General features: G+C 39.3%; 1 long non-coding RNA gene across 1 annotated transcript; it reads right to left on the bottom strand.

Annotated features, from left to right (window-relative positions):
* Positions 1-8592: 8592 nt before the first annotated feature.
* On the bottom strand, positions 8593-16921 carry LOC134298661 (uncharacterized). The gene is made up of 3 exons (XR_010005765.1): positions 16673-16921; positions 10691-10818; positions 8593-9439 (listed from the first exon to the last, which is right to left on the bottom strand). It is a non-coding gene; the product is annotated as an uncharacterized LOC134298661 (long non-coding RNA).
* Between the last annotated feature and the right edge of the window lie 4875 nt (positions 16922-21796).

Raw genomic sequence — 21796 nt, 5'->3', positions numbered from 1 at the left:
CATAGGTTGAACGTTCTTCACAGAGGATGGAAGTTGCTTTTTTTTGGATTACAGATCTCTGAATCTCCCAGGATACATGTAACTTTTCCACACTCTGCTTCTGAGGATAGATATATTAGAAATACATATGCTAGTAAGAAATCTTAAAATTAAGTTCCCCAGATATAAAACCATGAAAGAGGATTCTGAGAGATGCACACACATATACAGATTTTAAAACATTAGAAGTACAGGGCTGTGTATGCATCTCTTCAAGGATAATATCACAGAATTAGGCTGTTGACTTCTAAATCTTGGAAGTCGCTATGGCCTTGGGAGCCACCTGCGGCCTGCTGCCCAAACTTCATCCCTATTGTATAATACAGATTGAGTATCTAACTTGCGTGGGACCAGAAGTGTTCTGTACTTTGGACTTTTTCATATTTTTGAATACTTGTATAAGCATAATGAGATATCCTAGAGAAGAGTCCACATAGCCTGTTATGGGTATCCCTGTTGGTGACAAAGACAACTCTGTGGCCCTCATGGGTCAAGAGGCCACAGTCCTGCTGAAATCTGCTCTGATATTGATTGGACCATCAGAGATAGCTGATGAAACTATTCCATCTGATTGTGAATGATTGCTTATTTAATTTGTATGTCTCACCATGAACAAGACATTTTACTGGAGACCTGTAAAAATGAAGGCTTGGACACAGACATGGCAAGAGAGGATCTGTCCTAGACTTTGCCATCTTCCTTTGTCCAGCCCGTCAGTATTTGCCTCAAACAGAAGTCCTGCCTGAGAGCCTACAGATTCATGGTTCGAATTGTGTCAGTTCATACAAATAAAGATAATTAAATAAAAACAAGTAAAATTATAAAGAAGAGAGGCTGGGTGCACCAAATTGTGCCACAGTTTCAGTCAGTTTGATTGTCATTCGACCAAGCCCAACCTCTTATCACTGTGTTCAATGCATGGAATATAGTCCCACACTGTGAAGGGATGGAGGGGGTGGGTAAACTTTAAATAGGAGGAAGAAGATGTGGGTCAGGAGAGGCTGCCACTTAGAGTCAGGAAACCACCTCAAAAAAAACAAAAACAAAAACAAAAAACAGAACAACATCCAACCATTCCTTTTATGGGTGGAGTTCAGCAACCGTTTTTTCTGTACCAAGCCTTTCTGGCTCTGTGAATAATGTCTATGTCATTAACTTTTAAAAACAAAACACCAACCAGTGTGATTGTATTAGCAGCACACATAATTCTTCATTCAATTAAGAAAAATGCTTTGGGCTACCTCCAACATCACCCAAATTTGGAGCACTTAAAAAAAAAGTGTCATTGCAAATGGACTGATTTCAAAAGAGCATTTTGTTTACTTTCCAAAGAAAATATGATCAATTGCTTCTTTTCCTGAAAATAAAGGCTAGCCTTCATAAGCAAGACGAACTCCAACTCCTAGCACAGCACCACACATACGATGTCATAGACATCACTGAAACCTGGTGGGATGACTCCCATCACTGGAATTTAACCATTGAGGGCTATAACCTCTTTCACAGAAATAGAACAAAGGGGAGAGGAGGGGGAGTAGCTTTATATGTCAAAAACAGTTACGTTGCAGAAGAAATGCAAGACTGTAATCCAGGAAACCAGCTTGAAAGCATCTGGATAAGAATCAAGGGAACCGGGACTCAAAAAGATCTTGTCGTGGGTGTCTACTACAGACCTCCGAGTCAGGATGAAGGACTTGATGAAGCCTTCTGTCAACAGCTGACCAAACAGGCACAAAGAAGAGATATAGTAGTCATGGGCGATTTCAATTATCCCGATATCTGCTGGAAAACAAACTCAGCCAAGAGTACAAAGTCCAACAAATTCCTCACTTGCCTTGCAGATAATTTTATGGTCCAGAAGGTAGAAGAGGCAACAAGGGGATCAGCAACTCTTGATCTAATCTTAACAAATGTGGAAGACCTGATCAATACAGTGGTTGGATCCTTAGGGGCAAGTGACCATGTGCTCCTGCAGTTTGCAATACAAAGGAATGCTGAAACTAAGACAAGTCAAACACGCATTCTGGACTTTAAGAGAGCTGACTTCCAAAAAATGAAGGAATTACTGAGCGGCATTCCATGGACGCCGATATTAAAAAACAAGGGAGTTAAGGATGGATGGGAGTTTTTCAAAAGTGAAATACTCAAGGCGCAAATGCAAACAGTGCCAACAAAGAAGAAAAATAAGACAAGTGCAAAGAAGCCAGAATGGATGTCCAAAGAACTTCTAACTGAGCTAAAGCTCAAAAGTGACATGCACAAGAAGTGGAAAAGGGGAGAAATCACCAAAGAAGAATTCAAACGTATAGCCAACTCCTGTAGGGAAAAGGTTCGCAAGGCTAAAGCGCAAAATGAGCTCAGGCTTGCCAGGGACATAAAAAACAACAAAAAAGGTTTTTTTGCTTACGTTGGTAGAAAAAGGAAGAAAAAGGAGGCGATAGGGCCACTGCAAGGAGAAGATGGGGTGATGGTGACAGGGGATAGGGAAAAGGCAGAACTGCTTAATGCCTTCTTTGCCTCGGTCTTCTCACAAAAAGAAAGCCATCTTCAACCTCAGCAACATGGAATGGACGAAGGATTGGGGGAAATCCAACCCCAAATAGGGAAACAAGTTGTCCAGGAACACCTGGCCACTCTAAACGAATTCAAGTCGCCAGGGCCAGATCAGCTACATCCAAGAGTATTGAAGGAACTAGCAGAAGTTATTTCAGAACCACTGGCAATCATCTTCGAGAGTTCTTGGAGAACAGGAGAAGTCCCAGCAGATTGGAGGAGGGCGAATGTGGTCCCTATCTTCAAGAAGGGAAAAAAGAACGACCCAAACAATTACCGTCCGGTCAGCCTCACATCAATACCAGGCAAGATTCTGGAAAAGATCATTAAGGAAGTGGTCTGCAAACACTTAGAAACAAATGCGGTCATTGCTAATAGTCAACACGGATTTACCAAAAACAAGTCATGCCAGACTAATCTGATCTCTTTTTTCGATAGAGTTACGAGTTGGGTCGATACAGGGAATGCTGTGGATGTAGCCTACCTGGATTTCAGTAAGGCCTTCGACAAAGTCCCCCACGACCTTCTGGCAAACAAACTAGTAAAATGTGGGCTAGACAAAACTACGGTTAGGTGGATCTGTAATTGGCTAAGCGAACGAACCCAAAGGGTGCTCACCAATGCGTCGTCTTCATCATGGAAAGAAGTGACAAGTGGAGTGCCGCAGGGCTCCGTCCTGGGCCCGGTTCTGTTCAACATCTTTATTAACGACTTAGACGAAGGGTTAGAAGGCACGATCATCAAGTTTGCAGATGACACCAAACTGGGAGGGATAGCTAACACTCCAGAAGACAGGAGCAGAATTCAAAACGATCTTGACAGACTAGAGAGATGGGCCGAAACTAACAAAATGAAGTTCAACAGGGACAAATGCAAGATACTTCACTTCGGCAGAAAAAATGGAAATCAAAGATACAGAATGGGGGACGCCTGGCTTGACAGCAGTGTGTGCGAAAAAGATCTTGGAGTCCTCGTGGACAACAAGTTAAACATGAGCCAACAATGTGATGCGGCAGCTAAAAAAGCCAATGGGATTTTGGCCTGCATCAATAGGGGAATAACGTCTAGATCCAGGGAAGTCATGCTCCCCCTCTATTCTGCCTTGGTCAGACCACACCTGGAATACTGTGTCCAGTTTTGGGCACCGCAGATGAAGGGAGATGCTGACAAGCTGGAAAGCGTCCAGAGGAGGGCGACTAAAATGATTAAGGGTCTGGAGAACAAGCCCTATGAGGAGAGGCTTAAAGAGCTGGGCATGTTTAGCCTGCAGAAGAGAAGGCTGAGAGGAGACATGATAGCCATGTACAAATATGTGAGGGGAAGTCATAGGGAGGAGGGAGCAAGCTTATTTTCTGCTGCCCTGCAGACTAGGACACGGAACAATGGCTTCAAACTACAGGAAAGGAGATTCCACCTGAACATCAGGAAGAACTTCCTCACTGTGAGGGCTGTTCGGCAGTGGAACTCTCTCCCCCGGAATGTGGTGGAGGCTCCTTCTTTGGAAGCTTTTAAGCAGAGGCTGGATGGCCATCTGTCGGGGGTGCTTTGAATGCGATTTCCTGCTTCTTAGCGGGGGGTTGGACTAGATGGCCCTTGAGGTCTCTTCCAACTCTACTATTCTATGATTCTATGATTCTATGATTCTACATTAATTCTTTTAAAATCTGCAGCAAAATCTCTGGTGATGCAATAGAGCTTTTAAAAAATGTGTATTGTATTTGGAAAGGAAGCATTAACATGTTTATCTGATCAGGCAATATAGATTTTGGCCTAGATATCCAAAAGGAAAATTAAACGTTTGCCCAACAGCAACAACAGAAGCCTGTCATTTAGTAACTCTTAATAGTCTCTTTTACTCCTCCTCCGGTTTCTCCTTCTCTTAGTTGGAAAGTAAAAATAACTTGCTTCTACAAATAACCTATCCCATCATAATATTTCATTTGGCTGCAGTACTGAAGATCTTGAAAATCAGACATCACTGATTATTTCTTTTATTTTCTTTAATAAAAACATTGACATTATCTATGGATTTCTCCTTGTGTTGTTAATACAACAAACCACCCCCACTTAAATAGCATTCAGATGCTGTACCCAAATCCAATACCCACAAGAAAAAAATCTAACCACTTTTGAACAGATAACATCATTAGAAATTCCTATTATTTTCTAATGTTTACAATTTATTCAATACAATTTATATTCTTAGTAATTTATGCTGGATTCTGTGCCCGTTTGAACCATGGAAGTAGCAATGGCAATACTGGCTTGGGACCACATGAATTAAAATCCAAAAAAAGTATAAACAGCCAATTCCCTAAATGTCCTGAATGCAACATATTGAAAGAAGAGCAAGAAAGCATATTTTAGAAAACAACCAATCATTTTCTTTATATCCTGTATGTTCTGTCTCAGACTGAGGGTGCGGCTACACTGTGGAATTAATGCAGTTTGACACCTCTTTCATGATGCTATGGAATCATGAAAATTGTACATGTACAAGGTTGTTAGCCGTCTCTACCAAAGAGTGCTGTGCCTCACTAAACTATAAATCCCAGAATTCATTCAGCCATAGCAGTTAAAGTGAGGTCAAACTAGTACTATGATGGACCCTGGCACGGAAGATGGCTTTACAGATTTAAAAGGTGTATTTGAATTGTTGTACTCTTCTGGATGCTTTCATTCTTAGAGACAAGAATAACATTCTTGTTGGAAGCTGTAAAAGCACTTTTGATAAATGTTGTCTTTTGATGACCCTGAATGTTAAACACATATATCTTGCATGCACATAGTCTTTTGCTTTCTTCAGTCTTTAACTTGGCTTTGTATATAAATGAACAGATAGACTTCTATGACCCATTACATCTGGATTTCTGAAAGTTTAATCCTATTGAGCAAAAGTTGCTCTGAATTCACAGGCACTGAGGTTTGTTTGAACTGGCTGAGACTGACCAAACCCCTAGTAATCTCTGTGCTGCCTCTTAGGATAAAAGACCAGCAACAGACAGCCACATTTGCAGATGGATATTCTTCCAAATCCAGTATTCATTTACCTTTCGTCTTGCCCTGCTGTGAGAAGGCTTCATAAATGAACATGCACCCTCGTTAGTTTTATTTATTTATTTATTTGATTTATATACTGTTTCCCCCCAAATGAGACTCAAAGCAATTTATTGTACAATTAAAACAAAACATCTAAAGCAATGTGTACAAATATCTTTACAAACATTGAAAATGCATTCAATTAAAATACAATTTTCTCACTCAGGTGTTCAAAAAAAGGTTTTACCAGAGACTGTTCCCTTTTTAGTAAGAGTTAAGGTCTGGTACTTATATTGACTGTGGGGGGGGGGGTCAATTTGTTGATTTAAACTTCTACACTTATACATGACTATATACAGTAAGCATGTAAAATATAAATTGCATACATACTTAGGAAGCAACACACTCAATTACACATCACTCCACCCTGGTCAGCCAAGGTTGAAGGCCTATTGAAACAAAAATGCAAAATGATAACTGGCAAAAAGACAACATAGCCAATTGAACCTCCCTTTGGAAGGCATTCAAAAACCGAGGAGCAGCCACCAAGGTGGCTATCTGCTGTGGTCTCACCAGCCAAGCCTTCTCCTAAAGATTGGGCAAGTTCATATGGAAAGAATTGAGCTTTCATCTAGTCTGGGCATAGCCACATAGGTTTTATAGGTCAACAATAGCACTTTGAATTGTGTCTGGAACTGGACCAGTAACCAATGAAGCTGTCTCCACAAAGGAATTATAGGAGCACTTAACTTTATTGGATGGCATTACATTGTGGCACCAAGTAGGCTTTCTGGCTGTTGAATTGTCATAACAGGCATAAATGAGTGCAAAGAAGAACATCAAACACAGCTAAGGAACTTCATCACACTAGAGCAGTGGTTCTCAACCTGTAGGTCCCCAGGTGTTTTGGCCTTCAACTCCCAGAAATCCCAGCCAGTTTACCAGCTATTAGGATTTCTGGGAGTTGAAAGCCAAAACATCTGGGGGCCCACAGGTTGGTAACCACTGCACTAGAGTATCTATCCACTAAATTTGGTTGCTGCCTGCTGCAGAATTCGGAGGTTTGTAGTTTAGTGGGGCCCGGGACCCCTCTGGCTGAGCAGTTTAAACGCCCCTCCCCTAGACTACAAATCCCAGAATTCTGCAGGAAGCAGCAATCAAATTTAAAGTGGATAAATGCTCTAGTGTAATAGAGTTCTAAGAAGCTGAGATTTTTGTCTGGGGAAAAAAGGCATTAGAGACATTTTAAATGTAGCATCTGTCTGATGTACTAGACAAAAAGGCATCACTACTGACCTTTCCTTTCCAAAGAGAGAACACAAGAAAAAAAGAATAATATAATGCAGGAAACACCTTAAGGTATGTAAACTCTAAACCTCAAGGCAGTAGATGCCAAAGTATATGAAGAACCTGAAGCATCACATTACAATGTACGTATCAGGCTCTCTGGCTATAAGCTTTTTTTTTTTTTGTATTTTTCAAGATGTGGACATACTGCTAACACATTGCATTGAAATGCTTCCCTTGTGCAAAACAATTCATATTAACTAAATGCTCAGCTTACTTTATTGTACACATTTTCATCTTGGCTATTTAGATTAGTAAGATACTCAGCACAAGCAGTTACTTTCTTTCTAATGATGGCAACAATTATAGATGAACAATAAAACAAAATTGCCTTTTAGTAAATAAATAATAATGTTATTTCTTACCTTTCCTTATGGCTCGAGGCAGGTTACAACATAGCTAAAACACATAATCATTCTATAAAATACACACATTAAAATGTATTTCTACAAAATCCATATTAAAATACACAGAACAAAGATTAAAACGCCAAGTGAGTTTAAAAGTCATGAATAAAAACTGCATAGCTTACATTTGTGATGGTACATTACTCTGTAAAGATTTCAACTATCTCAGTATAGTTAAGGACATCAAAAGAGTATTTTGAAGAAATTGACTGAGGTTCAGACATTGTATGGAACTACTGAGAGAGGAGGTTTCAATCTGTGGTATTAAGCTGATGACATTCATTTCCCATGCAAGCAAAATGATGCTCAAAGTTTGACAACAAACATCTTTATCAGATATAGAGTTAGAAATTCCAGGTGCTGAAGCTGGGTTCGTGAAAGGAAGAGGCACAAGGGATCATATTACAAACATATGTTGGATAATAGAGTGCACCAGAGATTTTCAGAAGGAAATGTCTGTGCAAAGTCTTTGATTGTATTAATTAGGCCTGCACAACCTGCAGCCCCCCAGGTGTTTGAGCCTGCAGCTCCCAGAAGCCCTAGCCAGCTTGTCCAGTGGTCAGTAACGCTGGTATAGATCATGAAAAATATGAATTGCTCATGAAGAAATAGGTGTGCCACAATATATGATTGTCCTGATGCATAGTATGTACTCAGGACAAGAGGCTGCTGTCAGGATATGGAGAAGCAAATTGGTTTCCCTCTGGCAAGAGGGTCAAGCAAGGCTGCATTTCAAGACCCTATCTGTTTAACTTGTACAGTGATATGTAAACTTGTACAGTGTCATATGTAAATCAGGCTCAGAAGAAGGAGACAAGAAAACCTTTCAGGATATGCAAAAATTTGGAATTACTGGAAATAGTTACGTTTAAAAATGCACCATAATATTTTCAGCTGAACATTAAGAAAACAAAATGACCACATGTTATTTTCATAACTTTCAAATAGTTTATGAAGATTTAAAATAGTTCTAGGTTTCCCACATCTTGGCCCAGGCATCAATCAGATTAGAGACTGCAGTCCGGAAATCAGAAAAAGACTAGCACTTGGAAGGGCAGCTATAGAGGAACTCAACAAGTTCCTGAAGAGTGTGTGTGTGTGTGTATGTGTGTGTGTGTGTGTGTGTGTGTGTGTGTGTGTGTGTATATATATATATATATATATATATATATATATATATATATATATATATTGAATACTAACGTTAAGATTGTCTGTGCCACTGTAATTTTAACACAATATATTGTGGGTACATAAACTTGTATTTGTTCTTTCAAATGTTTTCATTATAGTATCACACAACTGTAGTCTAGGAGTGGGAAACATATAGTGTTTTGATTTTATTCCATTGCTACTGCCTTAAGTTTAATATGCTTTATATGTATTTTATATATTATGTTACATTTATGATTATGCATTTTAAAATGTATGTGTATAGAGCCAGAGTGGTATAGTGATTTGAGTGCTGAATTACAATTTTAGGAACCAAAGCTCAATCCCCTACACAGCCATGAAAACCCACTGGAAGAATCACATGCTCTCAGCACCAGAAAGCCCTGTGATAGGTTTAGCTTAGTATTAGTTGAGAATGACTTGAAGGCATAAAGTACAACAAAACAATGCAAATCTATTAAGTGGCTTTATAGAGGTTATTTGCTCAAAAAAGTGGGCAATAAGTCTTAAATATATTAAACAACGAAATTAAATTTGTACAGTATCCTTAATAACAGACCTTTAAAGTGGGCCAATTTTATTCTCTTCACATAAAAAGTAAGAGAAAGATTTGCCCAAGGCTATATTTGTGGACTGTCACATTCTGCTTTGCTGCATTATTACTGAAGACACCAGGTTTCCCATGTGGAAGGAGACTCCTTTTTCTGTTGCCTTGCTATGGCAGACTAGCCCAGCAACTCTCCTGGAATTTTTTACACACAAAGTGTAAGTAGCAACCACACAGGGATGGGTCACCTGAGTCAATTCTTGATGCCAGAGGAATTTCATTCAGTTGCATTCACAGAGTTTGTTCCAGGACCTGTAGCATTCATTACTGTGTTCTGTGGTCAGAAATCAAAGGGACATATAAATACCAAAGCATCGTTTTCAGCCAATCCAAAACCTGTAAGGAAATTATGTTCATGGGAGTCGAGTTTTTTTCTCTTTCATATGCCCTACCTACAGGTATGTCCTCCTCAAGAGCCACCGCTTAGCAATACCATTCCGTCAGCATTTTCACACAGTGAAGCCTGCCAATTAAAAGAGGGCTTGGTATGGCATTTACACATTAATTTAAATACTCCTCCATTGGGTAAAGAATTGCTTCCAGGGAAGGTGGTGTAAATACCGACTTCGTATCAGGTGTCACATCTGCTTGCCTGTGTGATTCATTCCTTAGCTGGCACTAAGAACACAGATTGGTTTCTTTCTGTTTCTTTCACAGGCCAGTGATTAAACAACAAAGACAGGAGACTTGAGTTGAATAAAAGGGTTATCCCTTAGAAATAAGCTGTCTACTTATTGCCCATTGCTTCTTGAATGCCAATCCAGTTTTTTAAAAAGCAGGCTGCATTTTTCAAGCTTTGGCTATCTGAGATCTCTCTCTGAAGTAGCCATCCATGAGAACAGAAGGGATGAGCCATACAAAGGGCTAAGAGAGAGGAAGCAGCACCTGAAATGGGTAGCAAGTAACTCCTTTCACTTTAGGCAAGTCCACTCACGATGAGCTTCCCATATTGCTGGTTTGACCTGTTATTGTTAAACTGGAAGCATGGGGAAACAACCTTTTTCATCCTTTAATTGTATGAACTGTATGACATATCTTCTAATGAGTTAATTAACTAGAATAACATTTACACTGAGTTTTGAAGATAGCTTTGAAAAATTGCTTTTTGGATGACAATTTCAAGAATCCTTCAGGCACTATGGTTACTGCCAATGTACCAGATCTAGAACTGATTTATTTGGCCCTTTTTTGTCCATGGCTATATTCTTCATGCAGGCAGCCACATGGGAATGATGTATGCAAATGTTATCTTTTAGTGTCTTAATGTCTCATCCTTACCTAATTTGTCCACAAATCTGTGAGAGGCGTAAACATAGATTAGGCGTTCATACAATTGTCTTTAAAATTCTGATAATCCGGTTTATGTATTTAAAATGGGTAATTAACATGTAAAGCCTTTTGACATTAGCTGCCTTCTCCCTTTCTCCTATAATAATGGGGACAAAACTTTTCCAGCAATCAGAAAAGAACAGCTTTATTATTTCAAATAATTATACTAATTACTTTTGCTGGTTATTGACTCAACTGATTGTATTCAGGAATGTAGACATCCCACTCGTTGCTTAAATGACACACAAGGCCGATAGCTTCAGATAATGACACCGACACTGAATGCCAACACCGCCCACATTCTTAGCAAAATCTTCAGAATATCTGTATAAGAAAAAAACTGACTTGTGAGTCCATCTTTCTTTGCAAAGCCATATTCATAGTACACTTCCTAACGAGCGGGTGCAAGGAATCTTCCTAAGAGAAATACGAAGCTACGGGAAATTACTTTTTGGAACTGCAGCTCCCTCCATCCCCCAAAAGGACATTGCCATTCTTAGTTTATTCTTTAACATCAGAAGCATGGCAGAGAGGGAAAGGGTAGGGCACTGACTGAACATGTGAATTTCTGTATGTTGTTGGACTCCATCTCCCATTATCATCGTCCATTGGTCATGTATTGTGGTGCTGGTAAGAAGTGGACTCCAACCACATCTAGTGAATCACAGACCTTCTCTACTTGGCATATAAATACACTTTAAAATATGTTTGCCTTCCTGTTATCTATATATATAAAAGAGTGATGGAATCAGGACACCGGACAAAACAGCAAAACTACAGGCTCCCCAACCTCGAAATTTGACAACACAACCCATCATCCACGCCTCTAGGTTGATACAACAAAAAGAAAAGAAAAATAAAGTCCTAATTGGAGGGAGAGCAATAATTGTTACATCCTAATCATTTTTCCTAATTGCAGCATTCATACTTGCCTCCAACAGACAAAAAAAACCAATCAGAAATATTGTATATTCACAACCTTTAGGAAATAATATCCCCTGATGGCGCAGCGTGTTAAAGCGCTGAGCTGCTGAACTTCTGGACTGAAAGGCCGCAGGTTTGAATTGGGGAAGCAGAGAGAGCCCCCACTGTTAGCCCCAGCTTCTGCCAACCCAGAAGTTCAAAAACATACAAATGTGAGTGCATCAATAGGTACTGCTCCGGTGGGAAGGTAATGCCACTCCATGCAGTCATCCCACATGACCTTGGAGGAGTCTACGGACAATGCCGGCTCTTTCTGCTTAGAAATGGAGATGAGCACCAACCCCCAGAGTCAGGGGAAAACGTTTACCCTTTACCTTAACTACCACCAATTCCTCAATACTTTATTTCCCATACCACCATACTTCGCCACAGCAACGTGTGGCCGGGCACAGCTAGTATTCTATATAACCACTGGCTCATATTTTAGCTGTGTTGGCAATTTGTTCAGATTTCTGAGCAAACTTATATTCACTTTTCTATCTTAAAATATAACATGCCTGTTATCTGTTTTGTTCCACCATAGGGGCTTGCTGTTACATTGAGATAAACAAGTTTGCTTTATTTTTAGTCTAATTTGGCAAGATGGGAGTGATTCATTTAAACCTACACTTCCTGTGATGTGGGAGGTCTTTTACATTTTTCACTGTATGCACCAGGTAAGTAAGGTATTGTTTGTGACCTCAGATTAAAAGAGGCCTGAAAAAATAGATTGATTTTCATGTTTCACATAACTGTTAGAATGATGCACAGTTCTCAAAATGGTACAACAAGATTCATTCTTAAAGATTAAAATGCTTGGAAAGGTGGAAGGCAGTAGTAAAAGAGGAAAAAAAACACTATAAGTGAATTCATTCAATCAAGGAAGCCATGGCCCTAGTCTTGCACGACTCAGAGAGACCAGTGCCGACTAGGGATCTCTCATTTGTAGGATTGTCATAAATCAAAGGCTATGTCCATACTGCAAAATTATAACAGTTGATGTCACATTAGCTGCCATGGCTCAATGCTACAGAATTGTGGGGATTATTTACCCTTCTGTATCAGCAGCTCTGGTGCCACAACAAACTACAAATCATAGGATTCTATATGATGGAGCCATGACCGTTAAAGTGGTGTTGAACTGCTATCATTCTGCATTGTGGATGGTCTATAAATTAATTTGATGACAAATAATAAAGAAAGGCCTTTTAACTATTTCATTGCTTAAAACCTACACTTGTCTCCACTTTGCCATGGAGGGTAAGGAAAAGATGTTAGGAGTTGGATCACTGTTGTGAAGGGGTTGTTTTCTCCCTCCCTAATGTAAATTATCCCCTCAAAGCTATAAGCTATGAAGGAGGGCAGGTATAATATCCATCCCCCCCCCCCCAAATTAACAACAGAATTTCCTTCAGGGGAAGGAACTGATGTTACAAACTTCCTCCCTTCTCTCCACTAATTTTGTAAGACTAAAACACATTATGCTGAATCAGAACAAAGGTATTTCATAGGCCTGTGCAATCAATAAAAAATGTTTCAGTACTCATTACGAAATTAAAATGTGGGGAAAAATTGTTTCTAAAGTGTTTCCAAAATTGGATGGGGTCTGTATCATAACTATAACGAGTTAACTACTTTTTCATTACATTTCATTAAGTAATTGTGCCAATGGAGAGCAAGCCCTATGAGGAGTGGCTTAAAGTGCTGGGCATGTTTAGCCTGCAGAAGAGAAAATCAAGAGGAGGCAGGATGGCCATGTATAAATATCTAAGGGGAAGTCATAAGGAGGAGGGAACAAGCTTGTTTTCTTCTGCCATGAAAACTAGGACGCGGAACAATGACTTCAAATTACAAGAAAGGAGATTCCACCAGAACATTAGGAAGAACTTCCTAATGGCGAGAGCTGTTCAGCAGTGGAACTCTCAGTGTGGTGGAGTCTCCTTCTTTGGAGGCTTTTAAACAGAGGTTGGATGGTCATCTGTCGGGGGTGCTTTGAATGTGATTTTCCTGCTTCTTGGCAGGGGGTTGAACTGAATGGCCCACGAAGTCTCTTCCAACTCTATGATTCTATTATTCTATGGGAAAACTTCAGGGGATCCTTTCTCCCTCATTGTTAGAGCTATTGGCATGAAACATGCTACAATTATACAGCACATTTACCACTGTTAGCTCATCAAGTTTTGGAACATTTCACTCATGCACGGATTTTTGGGAAATTTTCAAAATTTTTACAAACAACATTTTAAAACTACAAGAGCTATTGCCTTGAATTTTATATATAATGACACAAGATAACAGAGGATCATTCCCCCCCAAGTTTCAGAAATATTGATACATCTACTGATTTTAGATTTTTTTAAAGTTTTAACAAAAAGTTGTTTTTTTTAAAAAAAAAAAGCCACAACATCTAACTCATTGAATGTTTTTAACCAATAGTTTAGGGATTTCTTCACAGACCAGCACAGATTTACTTACTAGTACTGAAATATCAGTCAGTCCTCCTCTTTGCAGATTCAACAATTTATTAGAACTCTTGCTGCTGCTAGGAGGGGCAAATCTCGCCCCTGTGGTTTTTTCTAATGCTGAACAGAATTCTGGGAAATGTAGTTTAGGGCAGGGCCTTTTGAATTCTCTGCCATAGGACTCCTCGCCTTCCTAAACTACATTTCCCAGAATTATGTGCTCTCTCAGTCTCTTTTCCATCTCATTCATCTCATCCTGCCCTGCTGCTTTCCCCTGCACATGGAGAGAAGCAACCTATATCTTCTTAATTTAAAGAGGAATGTCAGCCTTTTTGGCTTTGCTTTGCTTGGGCTGAAAATGAAACTGACTTCCGAGCATTACAGAATTCAAATTAACTTTTCGTGTCCCCCCCCCCCCGGGTTTCTTAATATCTGTTTATATATACAAACTTACAAATTAGATACAACTTATGATTTAAAAATGAAGATTTGCACACCCCTAGTATTTCAATTCCAACATTTTGTATCTTGCATGAAAACCGGAAACAGGACATGCATATAATAAGACCTTTGTACCCTCATGTTTCCAAGGAACTGGTTTTCAGAACCATAGTAACACTGTTAAGGAAGACAACATATAGCAATCATGGTAGTCTTATCTCCCATGTTTGAGAGGCCAACAGCAAATTGCTAGATCAAATATAGTTGATCCCTGAATCAACATATAGTAAAAAAAAAAGTTAATACATATAACAGTTTCACTGATTAAATAGTCAAAAATATAGTAAATTCATAACCATTACATTTATCTAATGTTTCAGGAATTGCATAGCACCACTTCACTGGCTTTTCTTCCCTATTGGAAGGAGATAAATGTTCTGCCTATAAAATAAAGAATATTTACTCCATTTGAGAAATGGACAAATGCTTGACAATTGTTGCAGGCTGTTCTCCCATTTAGTTTTCCTTCCTTTTCTTTTGGTTTACATACTCTGCCTTGCAAAAGTTCCCAGGAATAAATCACAGCAATTAAAAAAGTCAATTTCTGTAGAGCCTGTTTCTCTTCATCATGACTCACTGCTGACTTGAGCTGAAATTGCTACAGATCCATGCATGATAAGTAACAAACTCTCAGACTGTGACTCAATTGAAAAGGTTTTCTTTTCTGGATCGGGCAAAGTCAGCAGTTTTCCCCCTTACATTTTGGATATGTCGTAAATGGGTCTGTCAATTTTATTTCAATACTTTTATTTTACTCTCTTCTTTCTCTGTCACTCCCCTGTGAAACAAGATTTCCCCCTTGCATTCTAGTTAACTTTATTAGTCTAAAATGTCAAGACATAGCTGATTTGTTCCACTTCGATTTCATGGATATCTGCCACTCCTTTTCTTCAGCTTTTCACAAGACAAAATCTACCTACAGACCTAAAGTATGACATACTTCTGTGTCATATTTAGCTGAAAATATTATATTGAGGCATAAATTATAAAATATATATTAACCAATTAAGTACCCATATATTTATTTAAGTCTACCCTCAACAGCAAACAATATTTTGTGTTAATATGATGTGCAATTGTGCACATCCCATATACATGCTCTCGGTTACACAGAGATTTAGAAAAGAAGTCTCACTTTCTTATTTTGCTATATTTACATCACAATTACCATCAGATTGTGATGACTTCACAAATCTGGTAGAAAAGAGTTCTACTACTGCATTGGCTCTGCAGTAGTAGAACTGCAGATTGAAACATAGCCTTTTATATCTGGAGAAGATCACAGCTATATAGTTCAATCCTTGTCTTTAACACTTCATAACCTAAATCCTGTTCTTAATTCAAGACAGAACAGAGCATCTAAATCAGGGGTCCTCAAACTGTTTAAGCCTAGGGCCGGTCCACAATCCTTCAGACTGTTGAGGGGCCGGATTATCATTTGAAAAAAAAAATACAAACAAATTCCGAAACACACTGCACATGTCTTATTTGTACTGCAACAACAACAACAACAACAACAACAACAACAACAACAAAAGAACAATACAATATTTAAAAATAAAAATAATTTTAACCTACATACATTTATCAGGATTTCAATGAGAAGTGTGGTCCTGCTTCTGGCCAATGAGATAGTCAAGTTAATTAGGGTTGTTGTTGTTGTTGTTGTGTGCCTTCAAGTCATTTCAGACTTTGGGCGAGCCTAAGTCTAAAATGTATTTATTTATTATTTATTTATTTACTGCATTTATTTACTACATGTGTATCACACCCTTCTCACCCCAAAGGGGACTCAGAGTGGCTTACAAATTATATGTACATACAATATATTATATTATTAGCATAGCACAATATTAGCATTATATATTACTTTATTGAACTATACCACTATACTGTAATATTATTAGTAATATTATATGTAATATAGAATGTATAATTAATATTATTATATGTATTATTATTAGTGTTATTTTGTATTACATTATAATATTATTATCAATATTATATGTATATACAATATATTATATTATAAAACTGAGGGCAGGGGCCAGGTAAATGACCTCGAAGGGCCGCATCCGGCCCCCGGGCCTTAGTTTGGGGACCCCTGATCTAAATTAATGGGATTTGCCTACAAGACTTCCAAGTCCACCATTGATTCTATGTGTATATTATTGCATCTAAGCAGTAGCTTTGGCCAATATTAATTAAGTACAAATTGTGTAGGGGTCAGATAAAATGTTCCCATGTTTAACCTGCTAATAACAATCCAATGTATGGCCAGGTCCACAGCAGAAGCACTCTTCATCTTTTAATCCATCACAAGAAGAACCCCAGATATCTCCATATCTTCCAGGAAATTCCAAAGTGAACATCACTATGGAAATTTTGACACGTAGACAGCTGAATCATGCTGAATCTGAAACAATCCAGACTCTATATGTCAAAAAACCCCACTACAGTTGTTCCATCCAGAAGCAACTCCATGACAGAGCCTGGCTGTCCATGTCACTTCTAATGATCACATGGCTGAGCACCCTATTGTGACCTCACCAAAAGCAACATCACCAACAAGGTTCTACTAGGGAGCTTTTACTGGCGACTGAAACAGTAGTGACAATTCCAAGGAGGCAGGGCATTGATGCCCATCTTAACTGCAAAACAGTTTGGAGCACTCCTGCAGTGTATCCAGGACAACTCCAAAGCAGTCTATTCTGGATTACAGTAGAATTCCGGTTAACCGAGTTCCAGTTAACCAAAACTCCCAATTTTTCCCTCTCCCTCTCCTTCTATCGAGTTCAAGAAGAGGGGAGGGAGAGGGAGGAGGAAGCGCCCCACGATCACTAATGCCTAGCAACGCTTGCGGGGTGCTTCCCAAGGAGCGAGGGCTCGCCGAGGAATGTCCCTCGGCGAGCTGTCGCCCTTTGGGAAGCACCCCACGAGCGTTGCTAGGCAGCAGCAATCGCGGGGCACTTCCCTAAACCAGATTGCCAGGAGGGTTAATAGGGCCTCCCTATTACCTGAGCAGTTCCGGTTATCCAAGATTGGGCCTGCCCCTTTATTTCAGATAACCGGAACTCTACTGTATTTAGCTCTTCAGTCCGTTAGGTGACATAAAACATAAATCTAAATACAAACTCTGGTCAAATGGTTTGGTGTTTCTTTATATAAACTCGTTGTAGAAATGTTGATATTTTACAGTATATACATTAATATACATTAACAGCACTCCATGTAGTCATGCCAACCACATGACCTTGGAGGTGTCTATGGACAATGTCGGCTCTTTGGCTTACGAAGAAATGGAGATGAGCACCAACCCCCAGAGTCAGACACAACTAGACCTAATGTCAGGGGGAAACCTTTACCTTTACCTTACATTAACAGCCACAGTAGCATCAGTTCTGCCTTAACAAATCAAAGACAAAACATATATTAGATAAATAATATAAAACTTCCCAGTGGTAGGAGGTTTGAGAGGCATAGTTTTATTTTGTTTTGAAAGGGTGAAACAGGATGCGTATGATAATTTTTTGAAACTGAGTTTGTTTACAAATATACAGGTTGTGTATTGGTGGAGGCACAGTACTTCCTTTTCAAATGAAATCACCGGAGCTTTGTGGTCTTTATAACCTTTGAATTTGTCTACCAAAAGACAGGTTGAACACTGGTGGAGACAATGTAAACACACCAACTAAATCCAAACTCCTCTGCCCCCACACATTGGTTAATGAGAGGCAGCCAGTCTTCGAATATTAAATTAGCCTGCATAGCCTAAATTCATTTCTCCATTTCTCTGCTTTCATTTTATTCAGACTCCAGTTTGCCATTTTAGTTTTCTTCATAGTCACTAAGATTACGTCATCCATAGCTGGGAGAGGAGAAAGATCTCCCTCAATCAGAATGGCCCTATATCCAAAACAAAAACAAAAACAAAACAGTAGTGTAACTATGAGCTCCCATGAAAGTAGATTACTTATAGTTTATAAAGATATATCTCTTACAACTTCACCATGAATCTACAGGTTCCTTATGTGGAATTCTGGAAAAGATCTAACATTGTCCACAAGGATGACATTCTTGTGATTCAGTTTCCACAAAATTATTAGAAACTATTGTGTATAAAATTACCTTCAGGCTATGTGTATAACAGGTATGGGTAAACCCAGGCTAGATTTGGCTCTTGCCTGCAGCCCTGGTCCCAGAGCCAGTTGCATGTCATACCCTCCTCTCAGCAGGAGTACACGGCTGAAAAGAGGGCCCTCCCAAGAGCCTTCATAGTTGTATGTCACATCCTCCTCTTGGCAGGAGGACATGCCAGGCCCTACGTAGCAATGTGCGAAACCCTCCCCTACCCCCCATGCCAACCACCCCGCTAGCCTCCCTCCCCTGAACCAAGGTGTTGTCCAATATTATTAATCTATTTGGGAGACAGGATTCAACACCTTGAATAGCTTCTATAAAGACTAAACCAACATCTGAAGTGGCCCCTGCTCCTCAATTACTTGGAAAGTACAGCTAACCCTCATGGAATGGTCATGTTTATCTCACAGTCTTATCTTGGAAGCTAAGTAAAGCCAGCCCTGGCTGGTGCTTGGAAGGGAGAACACCAATGAATATCAGATACCAGAGGAAGGAACTGGCAACACCACCAACAAGCCCTTCTTGTCAAAGAAAACCCTCTGAAATTCATGGAATCACCATAAGTCAACAGATAACTTGACACGTGCACACAGACAGAGCTTCTCTTGCCTCCACATTTAGATTATGGCACCTGTTTGATTCTGTTATCTATTACTTCTTTCTCTTAGAATCATAGAATAGTAGAGTTGGAAGAGACCTCATGGGCCATCCAGTCCAACCCCCTGCCAAGAAGCAGGAAATCACATTCATAGCACCCCCGACAGATGGCCATCCAGCCTCTGTTTAAAAGCCTCCAAAGAAGGAGCCTCCAACACAGTCCGGGGGAGAGAGTTCCACTGCCGAACAGCCCTCACAGTGAGGAAGTTCTTCCTAATGTTCAGGTGGAATCTCCTTTCCTGTAGTTTGAAGCCATTGTTCCGTGTCCTAGTCTGCAGGGCAGCAGAAAACAAGCTTGCTCCCTCCTCCCTATGACTTCCCCTCACATATTTGTACATGGCTATCATGTCTCCTCTCAGCCTCCTGCCCAGTTCTTTGAGCCTCTCCTCATAGGGCTTGTTCTCCAGACCTTTGATCATTTTAGTTGCCCTCCTCTGGACACTTTCCAGCTTGTCAACATCTCCCTTCAACTGTGGTGCCCAGAATTGGACACAGTATTCCAGGTGTGGTCTGACCAAGGCAGAATAGAGGGGTAGCATGACTTCCCTGGATCTAGACGCTATTCCCCTATTGATGCAGGCCAGAATCCCGTTGGCTTTCTTAGCAGCCGCATCACATTGCTGGCTCATGTTTAACTTGTTGTCCACAAGGACTCCAAGAACTTTTTCACATGTACTGCTGTCTAGCCAGGCGTCCCCCATTCTGTATCTTTGCATTCTATTTTTTCTGCCAAAGTGAAGTATCCTGCATTTGTCCCTGTTGAACTTCATTTTGTTAGTTTCAGCCCATCTCTCTAGTCTGTCAAGATCGTTTTGAATTCTGCTCCTTTCTTCTGGAGTGTTGGCTATCCCTCCCAGTTTGGTGTCGTCTGCAAACTTGATGATCGTGCCTTCTAACCCTCTTTTGGTTTCTATTGTCCTATTATAATAAATGATATATGCTTTGTAATTGTAGTGTCACAGCATTCCTCTTATGCCTCATACTTTGGTGGGGTGGAGGAAAAGATATCTTGTTCTGCAATGTTCAGATTTAAGTGGTAGTAATCTTTCTGTACAGGAACCAGAACTTAGAAAATTACATTGAAAACGTAATTGGTTCCTGTTTCAAGAACCATCCTGCTGCAGTTTCTTATGTGGTAGCCATTAAAAAAGACGACTCTATGCCTTTTTATTATTCAAAGACAGCAACATCATTCTTTTAGGGATAATTTTCTTTTTCAAACATCAGAATTCTACAAACTATTACCTTAAGCTTTTTGGGGATATTGATATGTAAAAGGTTCAAAATGCTACTCTTTCATCCTTATCATGAAACATTTGTACAGGTGATTATTCCCAATATGAATTTAAACCTATATATTTATTGTACATAGCTCCCAAATTAATCAGGTGGGGCCCTGTTGTAAAAAAATATTTCATGCATACCTGTATGTGTCTAAATATATTTAATGTCAAGCTATCAAAGGTTTACTGTATTACTATTCTTGGAAGGTGGAATTATGTTTAAAATCTACATCAAATAATTTTGTCCTATAATTATTATGGTCTTGGTGTATTGGTGATGTAAGCATCAACAATGAGCTAATGGTTAGAAATCATTGTGCATGGACGAACTACTGTATATATTATTGACCTGGAGTGTCTCAGGTTAGACCCTGTATAAATTGTTGACCCACAATCAGAAGAAATATAAAAGATCTTTCAATTATAATTTAAGAAAGGTGTGACCTACGAAATTGCCAGGAAACCAGGAATTGTTTTTAAGCAAAGGTTGGGGTTCATCTCTTGAAGGCAGGTCATTACTAAATTTGCCTATTTACATGTACTTAATAGGGAAAAGGTAAATGTTTTGCCCATCCATTATCACTCAAACGTCATTGTACATGAAGACTCTTACTAGCATAATGTGTACACAAATGTTCACTTCATGAATTCATTGTAGCTCACTCCCTAGTAAATGTGTATAAAATAACTGCAGATGGCCATTTTTCTTCCTAGAAGGATTTGTCCACAATTGTTGTGCTAATATCTCTTAGCACTTAATCTTTTAGTATATTTCTGCTTGATAATTCCAGAGAAAGCTCAGCTACAGGAGTCTTGGGAGTCCAACTTTGCCACATCTTTTCAGTTGGGCTCATCCTTGTCATGAAACTGCTGATGCTCCCTTCCTCCCTGTTCTGAGGTCCAAGCAAACACTAGATGAACATGTGTATTTTTAAATTAAGACAAATCAAACTAGCTATGCTGGCTGGAAAACTTTGGGAGCTATAGACTAAAAAAGGCGTTTCCAAGCCATGTTTTATTTAGCTAAAAAAAATATCTATCATTCGATGTAATCAGATATTTCACATATCTTCTACTTTGGTCCTGAAGCAACTGAGATTCAAATGAGTATGAGTTGCAAAGCTGCATTCCTTGGTAAATGGCACTCTTTGTGAGATTTTCAGATAGCTCTAATGAAAAATTGTTCTTCCTTCATTACTGTTTACCTCTCAAGCAAGGGATTGTTTATGTAACTGAGTCATCAGACACATTAAAAGGAGACATTGGAATGAATATTGCAAAGGATCTTCACACTTA

Source organism: Anolis carolinensis, chromosome 4, assembly GCF_035594765.1.
Source record: "Anolis carolinensis isolate JA03-04 chromosome 4, rAnoCar3.1.pri, whole genome shotgun sequence".
Lineage (NCBI taxonomy): Eukaryota > Metazoa > Chordata > Lepidosauria > Squamata > Dactyloidae > Anolis > Anolis carolinensis.
The sequence above is the reverse complement of the archived record's forward strand: the minus strand, read 5'-3'. Positions and strand labels throughout refer to the sequence as shown.